General features: G+C 37.5%; 1 long non-coding RNA gene across 1 annotated transcript in view; it reads right to left on the reverse strand.

Annotated features, from left to right (window-relative positions):
* Positions 1-4752: 4752 nt before the first annotated feature.
* The window catches only part of LOC129025981 (uncharacterized), a 63031-nt gene continuing 42818 nt past the window's right edge, over positions 4753-24965 (reverse strand). Inside the window, exon 3 of the long non-coding RNA XR_008497376.1 lies at positions 4753-5080. This is a non-coding gene — a long non-coding RNA (uncharacterized LOC129025981). The remainder of the gene's footprint in view (positions 5081-24965) is intronic.

Genomic DNA, 24965 nt, shown 5'->3' on the forward strand with positions numbered 1-24965 from the left:
ACTTTGGAGGCTGAGACAGGAGAAATGCTTGACCCAGGGAGACAGAGGTTGCAGTGAGCCAAGATTGCACAACTGTACTCCAGCTTGGGTGACAGAGTGAGATTCTATCTCCAAATAAAATAAGTAAATGAATACTAAAATAAATAAATGAACAAATAATTGAACTGATTGTAACACAAAAGATAAATATCTGAGGGTTGGATAGACAATTTTGCATGCTGTGATTATTACACATTGCATGCCTGTACCAAAATATCTCTTGTGCACCATAAAATATATGTTCCTACTATGTACCCAAAAAAATTAAAAAATAAATTTTTTAAAGTACATTTACTACCATAGTTACTAGTTTCTGGCTTAGTATTGTTTCTTACATCACAACTTTATTTATGCATCCAATTGTCATGGTTTTGAAGCATATTTTCTGGAAATTGTTTTTATTAGGGTCATATTGGCAGCACATAATCTGTATTCCTGGATGTCTAAAAATATTTTCTTGGGTCCTGAATCTTGAATGATATTTAAATGTTTAGATATTTAAATATCTAAATGATATTTAAAGGTTTAGAATTCTTTGTTAATATTTATCTCCATGCAACTTTTTAAAGATACCTATATATTCTGTAGTCTTGCCTTGAGTGGAATTATGTATATTTTTATTTCTTTATATATAATTTGCCTTTCCACATCAAAGCTTCAGCTCTGTGTTATAATTTAGAGTGTTATTTTATCTTCTATGCTGACCCTTGGAATTACTCTTCCTTGCTTTTGAGGTCAGTGATGGCTTTAACGTTCCCTGCTCCCCCTCAGTATTCCTTAGTTTTTGCAGCTGCACAGGGATTCCTGCGTCAGTCAGACAGGATGTGATACAACACTAGCTTAATTGAGGCTCTGATTTGTGTTTTCTTCTTGTTTAGACTTCATGAACCTTAATTTGTACCTACCTATGCTATCTGGCTTTTCTTTAGCAGCCACTGTATTTAAAAAAAAAAAAAAAGTTTATAAAGCCAAGACAATCTAGGTCACTGCTCTCAAGGAATGCTCTTGGGGAATGTTTAGTATAATCAGATACATTAATAATTACGTATGTGTTTTTGACATAGTGCAATCATTTCTACCACAGTACATAGAGAGTGCATTAAGACAGAGAAACATCTGCCTACCAAATACCTGGGGAAGAAAATATAAATGTTTACTTTCGAAAGACAGTTGAACTCAGTTACTCAGGGTGTTGTTACTCGAGGAAGTGAGGCCAGTGTTGGACCTCTGGACAGGTTACTTTTTTGCAAAAGTTCCTTTAGCTCTCTGAGTCTCAGTTTTCTTGCATTGTTACACAGATGGCAACCGTGTGCCCCACGTGAGCTCCTTCCCATATTAAAGTAGATAATGCCCTGGAGACATTACCTAACACATAGAAAGTGCTTGCTACAACTTAGCAATTGTGATGTTTCAAGGGAGTGATATTTGGGCTCAGTGGTGCAATATGGACAGCAGTGAGCAAGTGGAGGAAATGGGAGCATGTTGATCCATGGGGATGGACAAGCAGATAGAAATGCACAACCATGTTGGGCATGGTAGGCAGAGATGTGATATCTATATCTTCTATTTGCTTCAGCAATATTGGCTGTATTTGCACATTCACATCTTTTTTCCTAAAGCCCAGGGCAGTCAAGGCTATGAACTGCAAATAATAGCATTATTCTACTGCAAATAATAGCATTATAATATTAATGTTAATATGCATGTTCCAATTTATTGCAATTGCCATGGCAATTGTTATGTGTCCTAAAAAATAATAAGGGAGTGACATTTGTATTGGAGAGTTTAGGCTATATTCAAGGGAAAAAACTTAAGATGAAACGATTCAAATATTGACTCTTGCGTGTCCACACACACAGACACACACACACACACACACACACACACACCTTTACAGAGATGGTCCAAGGTAAGGAGTACAGTTTCTCATAGAAGGGAAATAAAAATACACTCTTGTGTCTTCATGATAGTTATTTTTCCAGATGTGTCCTGGCTGGAACCAATCTCTGTAGGATTAATAGTTTCCTTGAGCACAATAAAAATTGTAATTTCTTAAAACTTTCCTCATATTATTCATTTTTTAATTTGACAAATAAAAATTATATAAATATTTAGGGTGTACTATGTGATCTAAAGAATTTTAAAGATCTAGCTGGTGCTTTAATTCTTTAAGAAACTGAAAATCATGTACATCTCAAAATATGATTTTTATACTAAGGGATGAAGAGGAGTTGGCATATGAAATGTGTGTTTAGGGATTCTTCCATAATGTTGTGTTTTAAAGGTGGTGCTGGTGGGCATGGTGGCTCATGCCTGTAATCCCAGGACTTTGGAAGGCCGAGGTGGGCACATCATGAGGTCAAGATGTGGAGACCATCTTGGTCAACATGGTGAAACCCCATCTCTACTAAAATACAAAAAATTAGCCAGGCATGGCGGCCCACACCTGTAGTCCCAGCTACTCAGGAGACTGAGGCAGGGGAATCGCTTTAACCAAGGAGGTGGAGGTTGCAGTGAGCTGAGGTCATGCCACTGCATGCCAGCCTGGTGACAGAGCAAGACTCCATCTCAAAAAATGAAATAAAATAAAATAAAATAAAATAGTAAAGTAAAATAAAATAAAGGGGGTGCTGTTTGCTGGGGCACTTCAAACTGAGGCTTATTCTTATAATTAAATGTCTGGGATGGTGCTTTTTAAGACCTCTTTGAAATATGTATTCATTTCAAGCTAATTAACATATGCATTACATTACATACTTTTCAATTTTTTTAACGTGAGAACACTTAAATCCATTATTGTAGCCATTTTCAAGAGTATAATATGTTGTTATTAGATGTAATATTGTATCAGGTAGTGTTAGACCCTTAACATAGTGTGATGCCGCTATGCTGTACAATAGATTTCTTGGAGTTATTCTTGCTGTTTAACTAAAAGTTTATATTTTGACCAATGTCTCCCCAGACCACCAAGCACTTCCAGCCCCTGTTAACCACCTCTTTATGCTTCTGTAAGTTTGACTGCTTTTATTTCTAGGTATAAATGAGATTATGTAGTATTTGTCTTTGTGTGCCTGGCTTATTTGACTTAACATAACATCTTCTGGGTCCATCCATGTTGCTGCAAAAATCAGATTTCATTCTTTTTGGGGCTGAGTAGTATGCCATTGCAGATGCATAACATAATTTCTTTATTAATTCGTCCATTTATGGACACTTAAGTGGATTCAATATCTTGTCTATTATGAATAGTGCTGCAATAAACATGGATTGTACCCAGGTATTTTTCAAAGAGTAAAATTTCAATTAAGGCTATTTATCAAATATTAAAACTGAGATGATTTAATTGCTTAAGTAAAAGATGGATGGGTTTCTGGAAAGATGATAGTGGTAGTAACTGCATAGTTTTTATCTATTGCCAAATTCCCACCCAAAAACAGACAGAGCAACTAGAAATCAAACCCACTAATTCATGGACAATATGGCCAGCAAACTAGATGCCAGAGTATCTCAGAACCACCAACACATTAGGTCATTCTATGCCACCAGCAGCCCCTTTGTATGAAGTCAGCTGTCAGCTGTCTCTGTGAAAAAATTTAGGTGGTGCTTCAGTTCTTTAAGAAATTAAAAATCACATACATATCAAAATATGATTTTTATATTAAGGCATGAAGAGGAGGAGTTGGGTGCTTATTTGACATTGATATGAAATGGGTGCTTATTTGACATTTCTATAATTGTTGTGTCTTAAAGGTTGTGCTGTTTGTTGGGGCACTTCAACCTAAGATCCATTCTTATCATAAAATATCTGCAATGATGCTGTTTTACATCTCTTTGTTTGATGCTTTTCATACTACACCCAGCTCTGGAAACACCCAGCTTTTAGTCTTTTATATATATATATTTTTTTTAATGTATGTGTGTGTGCATGTGTGTTTGAGTGTGTGTAAACACACACTATATATATATATAAAATCTCATATATTCAGATTTTAACTATAAGTCTATGCCGCTATACACCCAATAAAACATGTATGATGTGTCCCATTGGGCTAATTTATATAAAGAAATCATAAAATACATAAGCAGAACCAGTCTGTTTTCTTTAAGAGGGATCTCATAGATATATTCCACAGAATAAAGATCTAACTCTCCTAAATGATAAATTGCTAGGTAGTCCTAAGGAATTAATATAAAATGAACCAGAATTTATTTTTGTCAGTTTTTTTTTGGTAGAGTCACTACTCTAGCTAAAATAAAAATATTTGCTCTGATGTTGAAGTGTTTATGAAGAACCTCCATGTATCCATGTACCTTCTTATTTGTCTACACAATCTTATGACCCATCCCTAACAAATTAAGAGGCATATTAGCTCTTGTATTCTCTATTCTCACTCTGGCAGTTATGCCCATGCTTCACACATCTAAACAACAAAGAGTGATATTCCAACCATTAAGTCAGGGCCTATTCTGAATTCTGGGTGCATCCAATGACAAACTCTACCAGTAATAAGCAGAAGACCCCCCACACACATTTGCTCTGTAACTATGATTTTTTTGTTTGCATTGGCTTAACTAATTGGAGAGACCAATTTCTGAAACTTATAAAGAGTAATAAGAAAAGTATACTTCTCTGTAAAATTCATTTACCTGACTTACCTATTCGTGAATTAAAATAACAATTTTAGTGGAAAAACAGTCCCCTGATACAATAAATTGTGATGTCAATATTTTTATTAGGTATGGCCTCTGGTGTTTTCTTAGTCCATTTGGGTTGCAAAATACCAAAGATACTGGACAGGTAATAAACAACAGACATTTATTGCCCACAGTTCTGGAGACTGGAAGTCCAATATCAAGATGCGGCAGATTCAATGTCTGGTGGGGTCCCACTTCCTCATTCATAGACAGAGCCTTCTTGCTGTGTCCTCACACTGTGGAAGGGGCAAGGTAGCTCTCTGGAATCCTTTTTGTAAGAGTGCTCATCCCATTCATGAGGCTCCACTCTCATGACCTCACCACCACCCAGAGGCCCCACCTGGAACTACAATTGCATTGAGGTTTAGGATTTCAACATATACATTTCAGAGGACACATTTGGAGTTAGATTTCCACATATGAATTTGGCTAAGGAGCAAGAATTCTGCCTATAATTGGTCATAAGCAGACAAGTGTTTTAAACTCATCAAAACAAACATAGATACTGGTTTAAATGTGTAGAAAGGCCAGATGAGGTGGCTCAGGATTATGCCTGTAATCCCAGCACTTTGGGAGGCTCAGGTGGGCAGATCACCTGAGGTCGGGAGTTTGAGACCAGCCTGACCATCATAGACAAACCCCATCTCTACTAAAAATACAACAACCACAAAAAAATTAGCTGAGTGTGGTGGTGCATGCCTGTAATCCCAGCTACTCAGGAGGCTGAGGCAAGATAAGCACTTGAACCAGGAGGAGAAGGTTGTGGTGAGTTGAGATTGTGCCATTGCACTGCAGTCTGGGCAACAAGAGTGAAACTCCATCTCAGAAATAAATAAATAAACAAACAAATAAAATCTAGATAACCACTGGATTTCAGAAAGTGCTAGAATCAAGACATGGCAGGAGATCAAAGAATGATTCTCACCCTCATGCCTATGACTTCCTGATACTTTACTATTTTCATCATTTTTCTAGAAAATGTGACAGAATGTGCACCTCAACAGCTCATGGAGCAATGAGTTCTGCCTCCGTCCACCACTGGAAAAAGTCATTTGATGGGCCCACGTTGCTTCACTCTTAGTCGGCTGGGTAAGGCTAGAGATGGTCAGACATCAGGCATGGAGACTTGAGAACTGCACTTGAAAATAGGGCTGTGTTTCTCAGAGAAGAAGGAAATGCAAAATTGCAGAATGCTATTGACTAAATGTTTGTGTCTCCTAAAAATTCATGGTGAAGAGCTAACTGCCAAGGTGATGGTATTACAGATGGGGCTTTTGGTCAGTTATTAAATTTAGATGAGACTATAAAGGTAGAGTTCCCTTGATGTGACCAGGGTCCTTATAAACAGCAGAAGAGACCAGAGCTCTCTCTCTCCCTTTCTCTCTCCACTGTGTGATGACAAAACAAGATGACTATCTGAAAGCTGGGAAGACAGCCCCTACAAGGGACTAAATCTATCAGCACCTTGATCTTAGACTTGATAGTATCCACCTAACAAATATCTCTCTCTCTCTCTCTCTCTGTCTCTCTCTCTCTACCCCTCTCTCTCTCTACCCCTCTCTCTCTCTCTTTCTTTTTAGAGATAAGTTCTTTTTAAAGATAAGGTCTCTGCTGTCCAGGCTGGAGTGCAGTGGCATGCATGACCTTGGCTCACTGCAAATTCCAACTCTGGGCCCAAGCCATCCTCTCACTTTATCCCCCCAACTAGCTAGAACTACAGGTATGTGTGACTATGGCCAGCTAATTTTTAAAAATTTTATAGAAATGGGGTCTTTCTATGTTACCCAGGCTTGTCTTCTATGCCTAGCCTCAAGCATTCCTGCCTTAGCCTCCCAAAGTACTGAGATTTATAAGCGTAAGCCACTATAATTAGCGTAAGCCCAGCTAATCCTCTTTTTGAAGAAGCCCAGTCTATGGCATTTGGTTAAAGCACCCTCAGCATTCTGAGTCACAAATGAGGCAGACACCCTTCCTTGCTAAATTGAACCTATTCCATTGCCTCCTGCAAGTCATAGGAGAAGGGTATGTGTGGGGCATTTCCATATATGCTCCAGAGGAATTTGTTAATGATAAGCCTGGCATAGGTGCAAATAATCTGTCTCCTGTTCCTCTGTTTGACTTCAAACTTCCTCCAAACATAACTTCTTTGTATTTCCTGGAGGTGCTGGTGATATTGACTCCTATTTCATTCAAATACGATTTTCAGCTAAAGAATAAATATCTTCCTCATCATCACTGTGATGGTCAGATTTATGTGCCCATGAGGCTAGGCTACTGGGCCTAGCTTTCTAATTAACTATTAATTTAGAGGTTGACATGAAGTTATTTGCTAGATGTGATGAACCCCCTTGTTTGTCGATGTAAAGTAATGGAGATTATTCTATATAATCTTGGTGGGTCTGACTCTGTTAGGCAAAAGGCATTAAGAATAGAGGTGCAGCCATGCACTTGTATTGCAGCACCATTCACAATAACAAAGACATGAATCAACCTAGGTGCCCCTCAATGGCAGATTAGATAAAGAAAATATGGTATACATACACCATGGGATACTATGCAGCCATAAAAAAGAATAAAATCATGTCCTTTGCAGCAATATGGATGCAACTGAAGGCCATTATCCTAAACAAATTAACTCAGGAACAGAAAACCAAATACCACATGATCTCACTTTTAAGTGGGAGCTAAACATCAGGAACTAACGGACGTAAAAAGGGCAATAATGGAAATGGGACTATAATGGGGAGAGGAAGGAAGAAGGGCAAGGGTTAAAAAAACTACTAGGCAATATGCTCATACCTGTGTGATGGGATCATTTGTATCCAAAACCTAATTATCATGCAATATACCCAGGTAACAAACCTGCACATGTACCCTCTGAATCTAAAATTAAAGCTGTGGGGGGGAGAATGTTAGGTGAAGTGCTAACAAAATAAATAAATAAAGTGCCTCTATTTTTATATCATAAAAAAAAAAGAATAGAGGTGCAGCTTCCTGGGCCAGAGAAGATTCTGCTCATGGACAGGAGTTTCCACTCACTTCTGAGAGTTCCAGCTAGTGTTTCTTGCCTTATAGATTTCAGGAATGCCTCATCAGCTCCATGATCACATAAACCAATTCCTATGTCTTCATTTCTATCTCCCATTGCCCTTGCTGGTTTACCTGAACTGACACATTCACATTTTCTTAAAATGTACTATGAAAGTCTTACTGTCTTGCAGCTTCCTTGCAGAACTGTAACTTCCCCAAAACCACAACCATGCAGCTCAGTTTTTTAAAGTAAATGTTCCTTTTTCATACTTTGTTCTTGTGGGAGGATACATTGAGATGTGAAACATGTGTTTCAAAATGAAGGGGTGATATGATTTGACTATGTCTCCAGCCAAAACTCATTTGGAATTGTAGAACCCATAATCCCTACCTGTTGTGGGAGGGACCCAGTAGGACATAATTGAATCATGGGGAAGGTTTCCCATTCTTGTGGTAGCAAATAAGTCACAAGATATCTGATGGTTTGAAAAAGGGTTCCCCTTTCTTTTGGCTCTTTTCCTCTCTTGCCTGCCACCATGTAAAACATGCCCTTGCTCCTTCTTTGCCTCCTGCCATGATTGTAAGGTATCCCTAGCCATGTGAAACTGTGAGTATATTAAACTTATTTTTCTTTCTTTGTTTTTTGTTTTTTGACACAGAGTCTAGCTCTGTCACCCAGGCTGGAGGGCAGTTGCATGATCTCGGCTCACTACAAGTTCCACCTCCCCAGTTCATGCCATTCTCCTGCATCAGCCTCCCAAGTAGCCAGGACTACAGGTGCCTGCCACCGCGCTTGGCTAATTTTTTGTATTTTTCGTAGAGATGGGGTTTCACCATGTTAGCCAGGATGGTCTCGATCTCCTGACCTTGTGATCCACCCACCTCGACCTGCCAAAGTGCTGGGATTACAGGCGTGAGCCACCACACCCAGCCACCTCTTTTTCTTTATAAATTACTTAGTATGTCCTTATAGCAGCATGAGAATAGACTAATACAAGGGAAATCCTGAAAATAATGAAATTTCAATGGACTTATCCACAACTCATGATGCCCAGTGGTATCATTCAAAGACCTAACAAGGCGGGTTCTGTACAGATGCTGGACACAGGATCTTAGCTTTTATAAATGAGATATGAGATTTGATATAAAAGACCTCAGAGGCAAGTGACAGGCTAGACTTTAAGTTAGTCGTGAGTACACAGCTATTCATTTATCATTCTGCATTCTGCTGTGTATTGCAGCAGATTGAATGCTAGCTCCCAAAAAGTATGCCTGTGTCCTAATATTGGCAACCTGTAAATGAGATTTGACTTAGAATAAGGGTGTTTGCAGATATAATTATGTAAATAATCTTGTAATAAAGTTATCCTGAATTAATGTGGACCCTAACTCCAGTGACTGATGTCCTTATAAGAGACAGCAGAGGAGACTCACATAGAGGATAAGGCCATATGAGATGGAGACAGAGAATGGAGTGATGGGTCCACAAGCTCAGGGACTCCTGGAGCTACCAGGAGCAGGGAGAGGGGTGAAGGATATTCCTCTAGAGTCTTCAGAGGATGGGTGTCCCTGATTCACCTTGATCTCAGACTTCTGGTCTCCAGGACTGGGAGAAAATTTATTTCTGTTGTTTCAAGCTCCAAGTTTGTTATATTTTTCTTATTACAGTCATATACACATAGCTTATGTTCTTTTATCTCCACATAGAATTAAAAAAGAAGAAACAGTAAGCCTGAAGTTATAACTACATGATAATTTCTCACTGGTTTTCCAAGTGGTACACTCAAGAAACCCAGGATGTTTCTTGGAGAACCCTCCATAAATTTCTTCATTCTAACTTGATTCTCCTCTCTGTCTACTATGTTAAATGCATTTTCTCTGTGAAGATGGGTTCTTTTCTGAGGCCTCTCCAGATCTTCTACTAGAAAAAATAATTGTAATTGGACCAGAGTTTCTTGGGGCTTTTCATGTGTCTAAGTTTCAACTAATTTTGAATAAACATTGAAATTTACAATTTTTACCTGAATAGGGCAGTGTCCTCTACTTAGCTCCAGTTTCATCTGTGACTTTAGAATATCACTTAACCCTTATGAGCCTTGATTTCTTCATCTGTAAAATGCACTTCAGAAGAACTCACCTCATTTGATTTGGACATTTAAAGAGTAGCTGTAGGGCATGTTGTACAACTTTTAGAAACTTTCTGAAATGTTGGCTGTATTTCATTATTTGACCCTCCACTTTCATCTTCCAATTATCTCTTTGGAAAATGCTGTGGCTTTCAAAAAAAAATATTTCTAAACTGTGGTTTACCATTATTGCCATGGGGTAATAAATACTCAACAGAAATTTCTAGCCAGTACCAATTCCCAACATGTTGTGTCCTATGAACAAATATGCTGAAATGTCATTGGGAAGGACAAAATTCACTTTATCTCAACCTGATAAGCATATATGTCTTTAGCAGTGGGAGTTATTTTCTTTTCTTTTTCTTTTACTTTTTTTTTCTTTTGAGACAAGATCTTGCTCTTTCACCCAGTCTGCAGTACAGTGGCATGATCATGGCTCACTGCAAGCCTTCATCTTCTGGGCTCAAGAGATCCTCCCATCCCAGCCTCCCAAGTCACTGGGACTATAGGTGAACACCACCATGACCAACTAATTTTTGTATTTTTTTTGTAGTGGTAGGATTTTGCCATGTTTCCCAGGCTGGTCTTGAACTCTTGAGCTCAAGTGATCTGCCTATCTCAGCCTCCCAAAGTGCTGGGATTACAGGGTGTGAGCTACTGCACCTAGCCAGAGTTATTCTTAAATTGTGAACCATAGTAACAAATAGGAAATAATCTTAAATGTCAATAATTTTCCATTATATTTCTGGAATTCATGGATCTTTCTGTTAGAACTGCATGCTTTATTCTGTCTAAAGCAAAAAAGTTCTTTAAATCTAAATATGTTCATAAACACTCATGGGAAGTTAGAGATATGATAATTCCTAAAAAGCCTGCATGGCAAAGATGCACACAATATCAATATGGAACAGACATAGAACATAATTGAACCAATCTTATTGGTACTCAATTTAGCAAGGTTGCATTTTTTAGAGCTAACATTTTCATAGTTGCAGGCAGAGTAATGAAAGATGCTGGCAGACAGCCTCTTCATATAGACATCAGGAAGTGAAAAAACCAGCATGAATTGATACATAATTTAAGAGAAGGTGAAGGACGTAGTATGTAACAAAATGCTGAAACCAAAAAACATCCTGCACGTGCTTGGAGCAAGAAGTGTTGCTTTTAACTATTTCTGCATTTCAGCACTGATAGGTAGATAATCCCAAGGCCTCCTGGTGTTGCATTTGAACAACACAGAGTTACATGCTTTCTTGCAAAGTGTCAGACTATCCATGAGTTATTTTATATCACTCAAACAAAAGTCCATGGTAACACCCCACTTCTAAACTGTTAAGGAGAGGGCTTTAACCACATCTTCTAGGTTGATGAATTAAATGGAGTAGGGAGAAGATAAGAGATTTTCAACTATGCTTTTTAAAAAATTACTGTAGATACCTTTTTAAACTTTATGCCGTCTGAATTTTTTCAAGATCTGAGAAAAATAAACTTGAGAGCAAAAATTTTCATGCACACAATAAATAAGCAAAATAAAAAATCCTGTAAGCCCAACTTTCTCACTACATAGGGAAATGTGTCTCTTCATTAGAAATCTCCATCTTAGAAAGCTGAGCTCTGCACTGCCCTAACATAAGGGATGCTTACAGTGGTTATCCAAGTCTCAGAACTTGAGCCTTCTTGCCATTTATTGTCTGTTTGCAGCCCAAGATAAATTTTTCTTCCCCAGGGACAATGTTATGTGCTGACAGACTACAGGTCAGACAGAGTTCCTAGCAAATCATCTGCTTTTTTTCTTTCTGTTATATTTTCATTTACTTCTGTTTTACAAAGTGTACCACTCTGACAGTCTACTGTATGCATGTGTCATCCCCTAAGCTGTGCTGGTTGAATCAAAAGGATAAAATTGACTTATTATTTAAGAGAAAAAAATGCATGAATTGATGAAACACATGGAAGGGCGGTTTTGCCATCATTTGGCATTCTACACTTTGCAGACCTTGGCATATTGCTTGGCAGGTAGTTGGACCTTAAATACTCACCCAGACTTTTTGGAAAACAAAGTTCACAGAATATATACCTGTTCTGCTCCAGTCTATTCTCTTTGGAGGATGGAATTTCTATAATTTTTAAACATAGCACAGCGATTTTTATTTTTTCTAGCTTCCAAAGGAGGAAACAGAGCAAGCTCTGGCTGCAGAGGCCCCAAGTATAGGCAGCCAATATGGAAAGAATTTTGGCAACCAATGATAGTTCACTTGTTAATGATTTCCTTTGCTCTTGCAAATCTCAGGGTTGTCTAAGGTAATTTTAAAAGGCACAAAATTTTGATTACACTATGTGAAACCAAACACCATTGTGTGTTAGAATTCAACTTTGTGGCAGATGAGTCATTCAATGTATGCCAGAACAAAATTCACGTCACCGAGAGAGAGAGAAGAAGAGAAGGAGGGAGGGTAGGGAAAAGAAGGGAAAGAAGGAGGGTGGGAGTGAGGAAGAAAGGAAACAAAGACAAAAAATTGTTTAAATAGACAAAGTAATATCCAGCAGGAGTGAAGTAATCTTAGGTTTGATATTGAAAATTCAAATTCAAATGCTATGGCAGCATCCTAGCTGGTAGAAATGCCCCCAAATAGAGGAAGAGTCTGAAATTAATAGATTTCTGTGTGCATTCAACCCCACTCATTTAAAGTTTAGGTATGTGATCATGACTGGCTTCTATTGAGGATGGCTGTATATTTTCACTTTTTCAGTATATTTGGGGGGATATCCTGAAAAATAAGAAGATACAGAAATAAGAAGATCCAAAGTGAAAATAGCACATCCTTGATTTTTGCTTTTATTTCTCACCTTGCTACAAGTGTTCATCATCATTTTTTTAGGGCCCAGTCTGTACATTTTGAAGTCTTCCTTTCTGATTTCTAAATTTGTATCTCTCATCTCAGCTTGAGAGGTGACAGTGTGCTGGCAGCACTCGCAGCCCTCGCTCACTCTCTGCACCTCCCCAGGCTTGGCACCCACTCTGGCCATGCTAGAGTCCTTCAGCCCTTTTGAGTCCATCAGCCCCCTGCTGTCCTGTGGGAGTCCCTTTCTGGGCTGGCCAAGGCGGGAGCTGGCTCCCTCAGCTTGCTGGGAGGTGTGGAGGGAGAGGCATGGGCAGGAACCGGGGCTGCCATGTGGCGCTTGCGGACCAGCGCCAGTTCCGGGTGGGCTTGGGCTCCGCTGGCCCCACACTGGGGGTGTCCAGCCAGTTGGCAAGCCCCAGGCAGTGAGGGGCTTAGCACCTGGGCCAGCAGCTGCTGTGCTCGATTTCTCCAGGGGCCTTAGCTGCCTCCTGGCAGGGCAGAACTCCGGACCTGCAGCCTGCCATGCCTGAGCCTCTGTCCACCCTGATGTGGGCTCCTGCATGGCCCGAGCCTACCTGATAAGCCTGCACCCTGCTCCAGCGCTCTGGATCCCATAGACTGCCCAAGGGCTGAGGAGTACGTGGGAACAGCAAGGGACTGGCAGGCAGCTCCACCTGCTGATGGGTGCAGGATCCAATGGGTGAAGCCAGCTGGGTGCCTGAGTCTAGAGGGGACTTGGAGAATCTTTATATCTACCTAAGGGATTATAAATACACCAATCAGCACTCTGTATCTAGCTCAAGGTTTGTAAACACACCAATCAGCACCCTGTGTCTAGCTCAGGGTTTGTGAATGAACCAATTGACACTCTGTATTTAGCTCAAGGTTTGTAAATGCAAACCAATCAGCACTCTGTGTCTAGCTCCAGGGTTTGTAAATACACCAATTAACACTCTGTATCTAGCTAATCTAGTGGGGACTATGGAGAACTTTTGTGTCTATCTCAGGGATTGTAAAGGCACCAATCAGCACCCTGTCAAAACGGACCAATCAGCTCTCTGTAAAACAGACCGATCGGCTCTCTGTAAAATGGACCAATCAGCAGGATGTGGGTGGGACCAGAGAAGAGAATAAAATCAGGCTGTCCGAGCCAGCAGTGGCAACCTGCTCAGGTGTCCTTCCATACTGTGGAAGCTTTGTTCTTTCGCTCTTTGCAATAAATCCTGCTGCTGCTCACTCTTTGGGTCCACACTGCCTTTATGAGCTATAACACTCACCGTGAAGGTCTGCAGCTTCACTCCTGAAGCCAGCAAGACCATGAACCCCCAAGAGGAATGAACAACTCAAGATGTGCGGCCTTAAGAGATGTAAGCCTCACACTGAAGGTCTGCAGCTTCATTCCTGAGCCAGCGAGATCAGGAATCCACCAGAAGGAAGAAACTCTGAACACATCCAAATATCAGAAGGAACAAACTCCAGAGACATCACCTTTAAGAACTGTAACACTCACTGCAAGGGTCTCTGGCTTCATTCTTGAAGTCAGTGAGACCAAGAACCCACCAGTTCCAGACACAAGCTCACCACTTGTGATCTCCAAAACACTTTGTTATGAAACTTTAATTTTAAACTTGCTTAGATTGGTAAAACAAACTAATGAATTTTTGTTGAAATGAGTTGGATACTTATATAGAAATTTTTTTAGGAGGTTTTATAACAATATCTACAAATCACTGTTATTATGGGTTATTTACTGAGGTCAGAAATGGCCCTATAATCTGGAAGTGGATCTTTTAACAATCCATTCCATTGATGCTGAGTGTCATATTTTACTTCTAGGTAATATGTCTCACTGGGATATATTTTATTGGCTCTATGAATATAAAATATGGGGCTCTTGTGCAAGAGCATGAACTTTTAAACTTCACAGACCAAGTTTAATTCTGATTCTGTAGATGGTAACACTGTTAACAGTAATTCTCTGAGATTCAGTTGCTCCATCTGTAAAGAAGGGGATCATGCTGGCATCTCAGAAATCATGTGAAAGGGCAAGGCATGGTGGCTGAGGCCTGTAATCCCAGCACTTTGAAAGGCCAGTACAGGCAGATCACCTAAGGTTAGGGGTTGGAGACCAATCTGTCCAAAATGGTGAAAACCTGTCTCTACAAAAAACAAAAAAAATTATCTGGGCGTGGTGACACACACCTGTATTTCCAGCTAACTGGGATGCTAAGGCAGGAGAATTGCTGAACCCTGGATGTGGAAGTTGCAGTGAGCTGAGACTGTGCCATGGCACTCCAGCCTGTGTGACAGAGTGAGACTCTGTATATAAAAAACAAACAAACATGTGAATGTCTCATTTTCCTGCCACATCTTGAGAGCTGGCTATCATCATTTGGTATATGTATAAATACCTGTAGACAACATGTGGACAATTGGATGCATTTAATCAATAATATTATATGGTACTTATATAGTATATAATGTAGGTTACGTGTGCATCACAGTACATAGAGATCAGTATTATAATTCTGTATGTCTTTCTTTATAAATCATCACACCTATACAATGGCTTGTTTAGCCATCTCCCTACTAATGGACTTCAGGTTGTCTATAATATTTTGTTTTTATACACAAAGCCCTAATATAAGGGTAGATTTTTCTCTGGTTATTTGCAATAGTCAATTGTCTTTTTGTGTTGTTAATTAACCCTTTAATTTTTTAAAAAATTTCAATTACTCTTTACTTGTAAATAGAAAAGCAATTGGCTACATTAACTTTCTATTCTGTCATTTTCCTATAATCACTTATTACTTCCAGGAGTTTTTGTTGTAGTAGTTAATTCTTTGGTATTTTCCATATAAATGATCACATTATCTATACGGAAAAAGACAATTTTATATCTTCTTTACTAGTCTATATAATTATTATTTCCTTTTATTGTCTTATTACATAACCTAGAAACTCCATCACACATTGAACTATGAATAGTAAGAGGAGACATCTGTGTCTTTTTCTTGGTCTGAGGGAGAAAATATTCAATTTCTCCTGATTAAGCAGAATATTAGCATTAAGATATGTGGAGCTATTCTTCACAAAATCAAGGAACTGAGGACTTTACTTCTAACTTGCTCATAGTTTTTGTTTTCCATGAATTGGTGTTAAATTTTATCAAATGCTTTTTCTGGCTCAGTTTATATAATCTGATGACTTTTCTCCTTTAGCTTGCTGCTTACATTAATCGATTTGTAAATGTGAACCAGGCTTGCATAGACAGGATACACCTCACTTTGTCATTGTGTATATATATATTTTCATACATGGTAGAAATCTATTTGATAATATTTATGTTAATAATTTTTGCATCTATGTTTATAAGAGACATTGGCCTGTAGTTTTTCTTTTGTGCAGTGTCTTTATCTGTTTATCATATAGAATTCTATTTTCTATTACTTATGTTAAGAATTTTTGTATTTATGTTTATGAGAGACATTGGCCTGTAGTTTTTCTTTTGTGCGATGTCTTTATCTGATTTTGGTATTAGGATCATACTTGCTACATAGCAGGAGACAAAAAGATTCCCTTTACTCTTATTTCATGGAAAATATTTAGAAAATTGGGATTGTTTCTTATGAGTTGGATTGCTACCCTGCAGTTTTCATACATTGAAGTCCTGACACACAGTACCCCAGACCTTACTTGAAGATAAAGCCCTTAAAGAGGCCATAAGTTAAAAAGAGGCCATTAGGATGGGGCCCTTATCCTGCATGACTGGTATCCTAATAAACAGACACCAGGTGGTTTGCACATAGAGAAAAGATGATGTGAGGACACAGGGAGAAGACAGTCATTTACAAGACCAGAGAGAGTTCTCAGAAGAAACCAAACCTGTAGGCACCTTAATCTTAGACTTCTAGTCTATTATATAGATATAAAATATAAATTCTAGTGTTCAGAATTGTGAAAAAATAAAAGTGTGTTATTTAAGCCATGCATCTTGTGGCATTTCATATGGCAGCCCAAGCAGACTACTGCATGTTTATTCTTTAGAAGTTCGGTTGAATTCTATAGTTAAATTAGGTGACTCTGGTATATTTTTGAAAAAGACATTAATTAGCAATTAATTTTCTTTATACCTATAAGCCTATTCAAATTATCTATTTGTCTTTGTATGAGTTCTGACAGTGGTGTCTTTCAGGAATTTTGTTCTATTCATTGAAATTATCAAATTTGTGGGCATAGAGTTATTTATAATTTTTTATTACATTTTCATGTCCATGGGATCATTCATGATAAACCCTCTTTCATTTGTGATATTACTAAAATGTGCCTTTTCTCTTTTTGCTTGAGTAGTATACATAGAAGTTTTTTATTTATATTGATATTTTAAAATAACTTCTTTTTTGGTTGCTGATTTTTTCTGTGGGCTGTTTTAGAATTTATTTTTCTCTGCTCCGATTTTTTTCTTTTCTCCTACTTGCTTTGAATTTAAATGTATCTCTTTTTCTGTACTTTACTAAGATAGAAAGTTAGATTATTGATTTTAGATTTTTCTTCTCTTATATATGCACTTATTGGTTTAAAATTTCATTTGCACTCTGTATGTTTTGGTAAGTTGTATTTTTATTTTCATTGAATTCAAAATATTTAAAAGATTTACTTCAGACTTTTTCTTTGGCCCATGTATTTTTCAAGAGACCATTATTTCATTTTCTGATATTTTGGGAATCTCCATCTACCTTTCTGTTATTGATGTCTGGTTTAGTTCTATTGTGGTTTGAGAATATACTTTGTTTTGTTACAGTCTCACCAATGCACCACAGTGTAGTAGTCTCATTGTTTCAGGTATCATCAAAAATTATTTCCCTTATGGCCAAGAAAATTAAGGCATGTGGACACAAATGGTGAGGCTGGAGTGAAAGTTTAATAAGCAAAAGAAGAAAGCTCTCCACAGTGGAAAGCAGGCCTGAAAGAGGTTGGCCAAGTATGAAGCTGAGTCTGGGATTTTGATGGACTGGGAAGGGGAGAAATGTGCTGACTGGGCTGCAGACTCTATTCGAGAAAGCAGCCCTTAGAAAGAGGTATGAGAGTGTAAAGGAGCAATTAGAGACAGAGGCCCAGAATCTTGTCATGGGAACAATCAGCAGCTGAAGTGATGATTCACCCTATGTAAATGTAGACTTAGCCTACAGCCAGTTACAGGAAGGTAAGCATATGTAAAATAGGTGAAAAGTAAGAGACTAAGGCATGCCCAGGACAGAGAAATTTGCCAAAAAGGAATCTCATCTGGGTTAACAGAGTAAACATTTCCATTCAAGGACATGGGCTCTTTCTTATCTGGGGCCTGCAGTTTGATTTTCAGGCTGTTCTTTGAAGAAATTTTACCAAGAACCTACCCTAACTGCCTGTGTGACCAGTTTTTTACTTTCTCTTCTTTAGTATGATTTCTATTTCTATGAATGTGCTAAGTTGTATTGCCCAGAATGTTTTCTGTATTGGTGAGTATTCTACATAAGCCTGAGAATAATGTATATTTTGGTTCTGTTGAATGACACATGCTATAAATGCAAGTTAAGTTAAATGATAGTGCTGTTTAGTTCAACTACAATTTTTCTGATTTTTTTTTTTTTTTTGCTGTTTCCTCTATCAGTTACTGACAGAGAGGATTTTAAATCTATAACTAAAACAGTGGATTAGTCTGTTTCTCCATTTAGTTCTATCAGTTCTCACCTCATGCAATTTTATACTCCTGTTTTTGGTGAAACATCTTTAGAGTTGATATGTTTTCTTTGAAAATTGTTCCCTTTGGCATTACAGAATGTGCATGTTTATCCTTGATAACTTTCCTCATTCTGAAGTCTGATTTGTATGAAATTCATTAAGTACTCCAGATTTGTTTTCATTAGTGTTTACATGGCACACCTCTCCATCTCTTTATTTTAACATGTCTGTGTTTTTAAATTCAAAATGAGTTTTCTTTAAACACATATAGTGAGATTTTTTTCCTTTAAATTATAATCACATTATAATCTTAGTCTTTTAAATGATGTACATAAACATGAGGGTTTAAAGTAATATAGTTGAATGAATTTTTAACATGTTGGTAATCATTCAATTTGATATAGTTGTTATTTGTTTTTTCCCCATTTTCAGCTTTCCCTGCTTGAGTATTTTTAAAAATTATTTTTATTTTTTGTATGTACATAGATGTATATATTTCTGGGATATGTGGGATGTTTTGAGCAGTTTAAACAATCTTATTTGTCCCTTCTCTTGGCATACATATTAGACTTCAAAACAATGTGGTATTTTCCTGAACATTACTAATATATCTTTTTAGCTCATACAGGTCACCTGTTGAATACTATGACACTGCTTCCTGGACAATAGAACTGTCTCTCAAGAATATTCTTAATTCCAGCTTCCCATTACTTATATAATTACTGCCATGTGTTTATTTTTATTTGCATATATGCTATAGTCTCAATACATTGCTATTATGATTACTTTAAATTTCTATCTGTTTAGTCATAGGCAGAAGATTGAAACTGTACTCCTTCCTTACCCCATACACAAAAATCAACTCAAGATGGATTAAAGACTTAAATATAAGACCCAAAACTATACAAACTCTGGAAGACAATGTAGGCAATACCATCCTAGACATAATAATTGGCAAAGATTTTATGACAAAGATGCCAAAATAAATCTCAACAAAAGCAAAAGTTGACAACTGAAATCTAATTAAACTAAAGAGCTTCTCTACAGCAAAATAATCTATCAACAAAGCAAACAGACAACTTACAGAATGGGAAGAAATTTTTGCAAAATATGCATCTGACAAAGGTCTAATATCCAGCAGCTATAAAGAACTTAGACAAATTTACAAGAAAAAACAAACAACCCCATTAAAAAGTAGGCAGGGACATGAACCCACAATTTTCAAAAGAAGACATACATGCAGCCAACAAGCATATGAAAAAAAGCTCAATATCACTGATCATTAGAAAAATGCAAAACAAAATGACAATGAGATACTATCTCACATCAGTCAGAATGGCTATTATTAAAAAGTCAAAAAATAACATGCTGATGATGTTGCAAAGGAACATTTATACAGTGTTGGTAGTAAATTAGTTCAATGATGGTGGAAAGCAGTATGGTGCTCCTCAAAGAGCTAAAAACAGAACTACCATTCCATTTGGCAATCCCATTACAGGGTATATACCCAGAGGAATATAAATCATTCTACCATAAAGATATATGCACACAAATATTCATTGAAGCACTGTAGACAATAGCAAAGACATGGAATCAACCTAAATGCCCACCAATAACAGATTGGATAAATAAAATGTGGTATATATACACCATGGAATACTATGCAGTCACAAGAAACAATGAGATTATGTCTTTTGTGGGAATATGGGTGAAGCTGGAGGTTATTGTCCTTAGAAAACTAATGCAGGAAAAGAAAACCACATAACACATTTTCTCACTTATAAGTGGGAGCTAAATGATGAGAACACATGGGCACAAGAAAAGAACAACAGGCCCTGAGGTCTACTTCAAATTGGAGGGTGGGAAGAGGAAGAGGAGCAAAATAAATAACTATAGGTTACTAGACTTAGTACCTGGATGATGAAATCATCAATACAACAAATCTCATGACACAAATTTATCTATATAGCAAACCTATACATGTACCCCTAAACCTAAAATAAAAGCTTAAAAAAGAAGAATAGAATTTAATTTTTTAACCATCTTTATTCCATCTCTAACACTCTTCCTTTATTGATGTAGATCCCAGGTACTGCATTATATATTCTGCACTATATTTTTCTCCCTATAGGGCCTCTTTTAACATCACTTGCAGGACAAGTCTACTGGCTTGAAATTCTGCAGCTTTGTCTGTCTGAAATATATTTTATTTTTCTTCACTTATGAAAGATTACTTAACTTGATCTAGAATTTTAAGTAGGTGTGAACTTTTTCCTTTCCATATTTTAAATATTTCACTTTACTCTCTTTTTGTTTGCATAGTTTCTAATGAGAATTCTGCTGCAATTTATTTCTTATTCCTATTTGGGAGACAGAGAGAGAAGGGGAGAGAGAGAGAGAGAGAATTCTGGCTTATTTTAATGTTCTGTGTCTGCACAGTTTGCACTTTGATAATAATTTGTCTAAGTTTTTGTTTATTTGCATGTTTTGCTTCATTTTGAATATTTGATCCTGTTTGATATTTTCTGAGCTTCTTGTATCTGTAGTTGGATATCTGTCATTCATTTTAAAACAATCTCAGCCATTATTGCTTCAAAAATTTTTACTGATTCTGTTCTCTTTTCTCTTTCTGATAAAACAGTTATGCATTCACTGTACTTTCTGAGATTTTACCTTGTGTCTTGGGTGTTCTATCTCCTATTTTTTATTTTTATGATTTTCTCCTTTTTTTGCATTTCAACTTGAGAAGTTTCTATTGAGTTGTCTTCCAGTTCATTGACTATGTAGTTTCCTGATGAGCCCATCAAAGCCATTCTTCATTCTGGTTATATGTTCTTGATATTTAGTGTTTTCTTTTGTTTCTTTAAGGAGTTACATCTCTGCTCTTACATTACCCATCTGTTCCTGCATGTTTCCTACTTTTGCCCTCAGAAGCATTGACACAGTAGCCATGACATTTTAAATTTCCTCTCTGGTAATTTCTTCGGTGGTATATGTGAGTCTGGTTTTGTCCTTCATCCTGTGTTGTTGTTGTTGTTGTTGTTGTTATTATTATTATTATTATTTGCCTTTTAGCACTCTTTAAATTTTTTTTCTGAAAGCTGAATAAGTTGTATCAGGTAATAAGAATTGGAGTAAATAGTCTTTTAGTGTGAGTATTCAGGTAAATCTGTCCAATAGTGATGCCATGTCACTGTGTTTCTCTTTCTCTCCTATCTATATATCTATCTATCATTTGTTTTCTATCTACCTGTCTATCTATTATCTATCTATGTATCATCTACCTATTAGATACATCTGTCTATCCATATAATCTATCCTCTGTCCATCATTTATTAGGTATTTGTCTAGTATCTATCTATCTATCTATCTATCTATCTATCTATCTATCTATCTATGTCAGAGGTGTCAAATTCCTCTGGCATTCTTGTGCTTGCTACTGTCTTGACTTTCCTAGATAATTCTTTTTGGAGAGAGTTTGGCAATTTGGGCTTTTTCTGCTGAAGTTCACTATTATTAAAGTGGAGGCCTTTTAGTGTGGAAATCAGGTTAGAGGAAAGAAGAAATCCATAATCTTAATATTAAATTTCAGTTGTTTTTTTGTTGGGAGGACTATAGTTCTGAGCTGAGAACTTTAAAAATGTTTCTCCAGTGATAAGCATTTATATTCTCCTTTTTTGTGAGGCAGGAAGATTAAAGGTTGTCTAAGATGTGAAGTATGATTTTCTTCTAGTTAGATTAAAGCTGAGTAAAGCCATTTTCCCTAAAGCAGGAGGAAACTTGATCATTTTTTACAGTGCTTTCATTTCTCAGCCCCTTGAAAGCCACAAGGAATCTGTTTGGAATCTTCATAATGAAAACCTGGTGGAGTTTATGGAGGTAAGGTCCATTAGAGTTACGGTTCCCCCTTAAGAGAGTTGACTCCAGAAGGTCCTCACCCTCATGCTATTCCACAGTCAGCCTCTAGTAATTGTGCAAACTTCCCATGGACATGTTTCCCTACCAGTTAAGGACTATGTGTCTTCAGCTCCAGGTGAGCTGACCTTGGCTGTGCATCTCTGTATTCACCTGTCTCTCCAGTTTTCTGAGTGGCAGCTTTCTGTGCCATTAGTTCTCAGCAGACTTACTGATTTTACTTTGCTCAGCATTTTTATTCTGACAAAACAGAGTGTCAGCTTCTAAGCTCTCTACCTGTCATAGCTAAAACCAAGTTCTACTTACTATCTTAGTTTTCAAGAGGTCACCATGTCAGCCTCAGTGACCATGGGGCTTCTGGAAGTCACATGAAGGGGGCTGAGGGCTGAGGTGAGACCTGGTCTTAACAGAGCAGAGACCAGAAATGGAAGTCACAGAGAGGGAATTGGAGAGCAACATGCCATCTGGGATTCACAAGGAGAATTCATGGGCAGAAACTGAGAGTTGAAGTCCCAGCTCCACCTTCATGGAGAAAGGTCACAGTTCCAGGTCATAAGTCAGGTATTGGTGACACAGGTCATGGATGGAGATCACAGGTCAAACTTGAGGAGCATAGTTCAAGCTTAAGGAGAGTGATTCACACATCAGATACGAGGAGCAGTGTCACATCTGAGTTCACAGAATGGAGCCTGGAGGTTATAGGTCAGAAATTACCCTCAGAGTCCACATTTAAGGGTCACAGAGTGGTAATCATGGATAGAGTAACAAGTAAGGGTTAAAGTAGGGATCTGAGATGGAAGACCAATCTGAGGTTCACAGGTCAGAATTCAGAAGAAAGAAGACCAAACTGGAGTCACAGGTCAGAGTTTAGCAGATGAGGGAGGGGTGCATCTTGGGTTCAAAGGTCAGAGTTCAGGACCAAAGATCACATCTACGAGTTAGAGCAAGAAATGCTTGGCTTCTTGGTAAGGAGACAACTGATGCAGAGAGTTGCTGGGGCCATACCAGTGGTGAACTGTCCCTATGTGCATTTGCTCATTGACATCCTGGCTCAAACATGCAAATCATGTGCAGTCACTATAGATACCACCAAAATCCTCAAATTCTGCTGAACTTCTGGAAAATCAAGTCAGAAGACTGGGTCTGACATCTCCGGGAGTGAGGGGGTGGGTAGCAGAATATTCAAAACAGAAAATTATCTTTATTTTAAAGATGTATAAATTCATTTGTAGTTAAAGCTTCAGATATTAGCATTTTGAACAAATTTTGAGCTGAAAAGCTCATTTTAAAGCACTGACTTTTTTTTCTTTCCTTTCATTTTCTTCTCTTTTATTTCTGTTTTGTCCAGCTGGTGGAAAACTCTGCTTTGTATTGTTTTGTTTTGTTTTTGTCCCAGGGATCTATGAGGAAGAATTGCCTGTGTCATCAATAGGAAGCACTGAGGACTCCACAAAACTCCCAGTTCTCAGGTTTGCTATGGAAGGAGCAGAAGGCCACAGGGATGTTAAGTTCATATACCTGAAATCACAAGGTGCCATTTCCCTAGGTTCCAAAATCCGGTCTCAGATCCAAGCATGCTTGCATGTGATCTGAGAAGGCCATGCTAAGAGAAAACTCTTAAGTACAATACAGTTAAGTTTTACAATAGCAAAGTAAACAAAAGGGCTTGAGACTTAGCAACTGTGTAGTGATGTGAAGTAAAAGGAGAGAACCTTGCTGCAAACACAGTTTTGTGGACAGTTATGTAAAGGAGTTGCCCCTCAATGTCCTACACAAAGAAACTCTTTGTCTGGGAGCTTACAGGAGGTTGTAAATCTCAGATCAAGAGGGCAAGAGGAAAGACTTCAAGGATGAAAGGTTTTCTAGCACTGAGATTATCTAGGGATGAGAGTACATACTTCTCTGATAATTTATTCTATTTTTGGTCAAATGCATATATTGTTAAAGGAACCGTGATAGAGTTAAACACTGGATATATGAAACTTGTACCATTATAAAGGCTCTCCTGATATCTGAATAAATATTGATATGTTTTGTGAAAAAGAACTTATAGTATAACAAAAATAAAATAACTATGGGAAAATGCATATTCTCTGACTGTTGTAAAGAATTAATTGGAACTTTCATTGCTAACACAGTAGTTTCAAGAGGTTGTATATTTCTTGAAGAAGATAAATTTCATAAAAGTTACTAAATCCAAACACAGGCAACCAAGAACTAAAATATGGTCTGAAAACTAAATAAGCTCTACCAAAAATCCTGACTTCTTATTCTACTGCTGAGGCAGAACTGGCTCCCTTAAAATCTCAATTTTTAACAGAATTTGTTTATTGCATGGGAGTGGTTAAGAGTGTCAATGTTGAGCTGACTTCTCCACATTAACATGCATTTCAGATACATGGAGTTTTAAATTTGTTATTATATAATGTAAGATTTCTTGAATCTGAAATGTATACTGTAAATACGCTGAGGTGCATTATAAACTAGAGTGTGGTTAGATGAGAACATATATGTTTACATAGACTTTTAAAACCCTCTTTTTATGGCATTTTTAAGCTCATCAGTTACTTACATTTTTAGATGCAATGGTATTTAAGTA

Source organism: Pongo pygmaeus, chromosome Y (genome assembly GCF_028885625.2).
Source record: "Pongo pygmaeus isolate AG05252 chromosome Y, NHGRI_mPonPyg2-v2.0_pri, whole genome shotgun sequence".
NCBI lineage: Eukaryota > Metazoa > Chordata > Mammalia > Primates > Hominidae > Pongo > Pongo pygmaeus.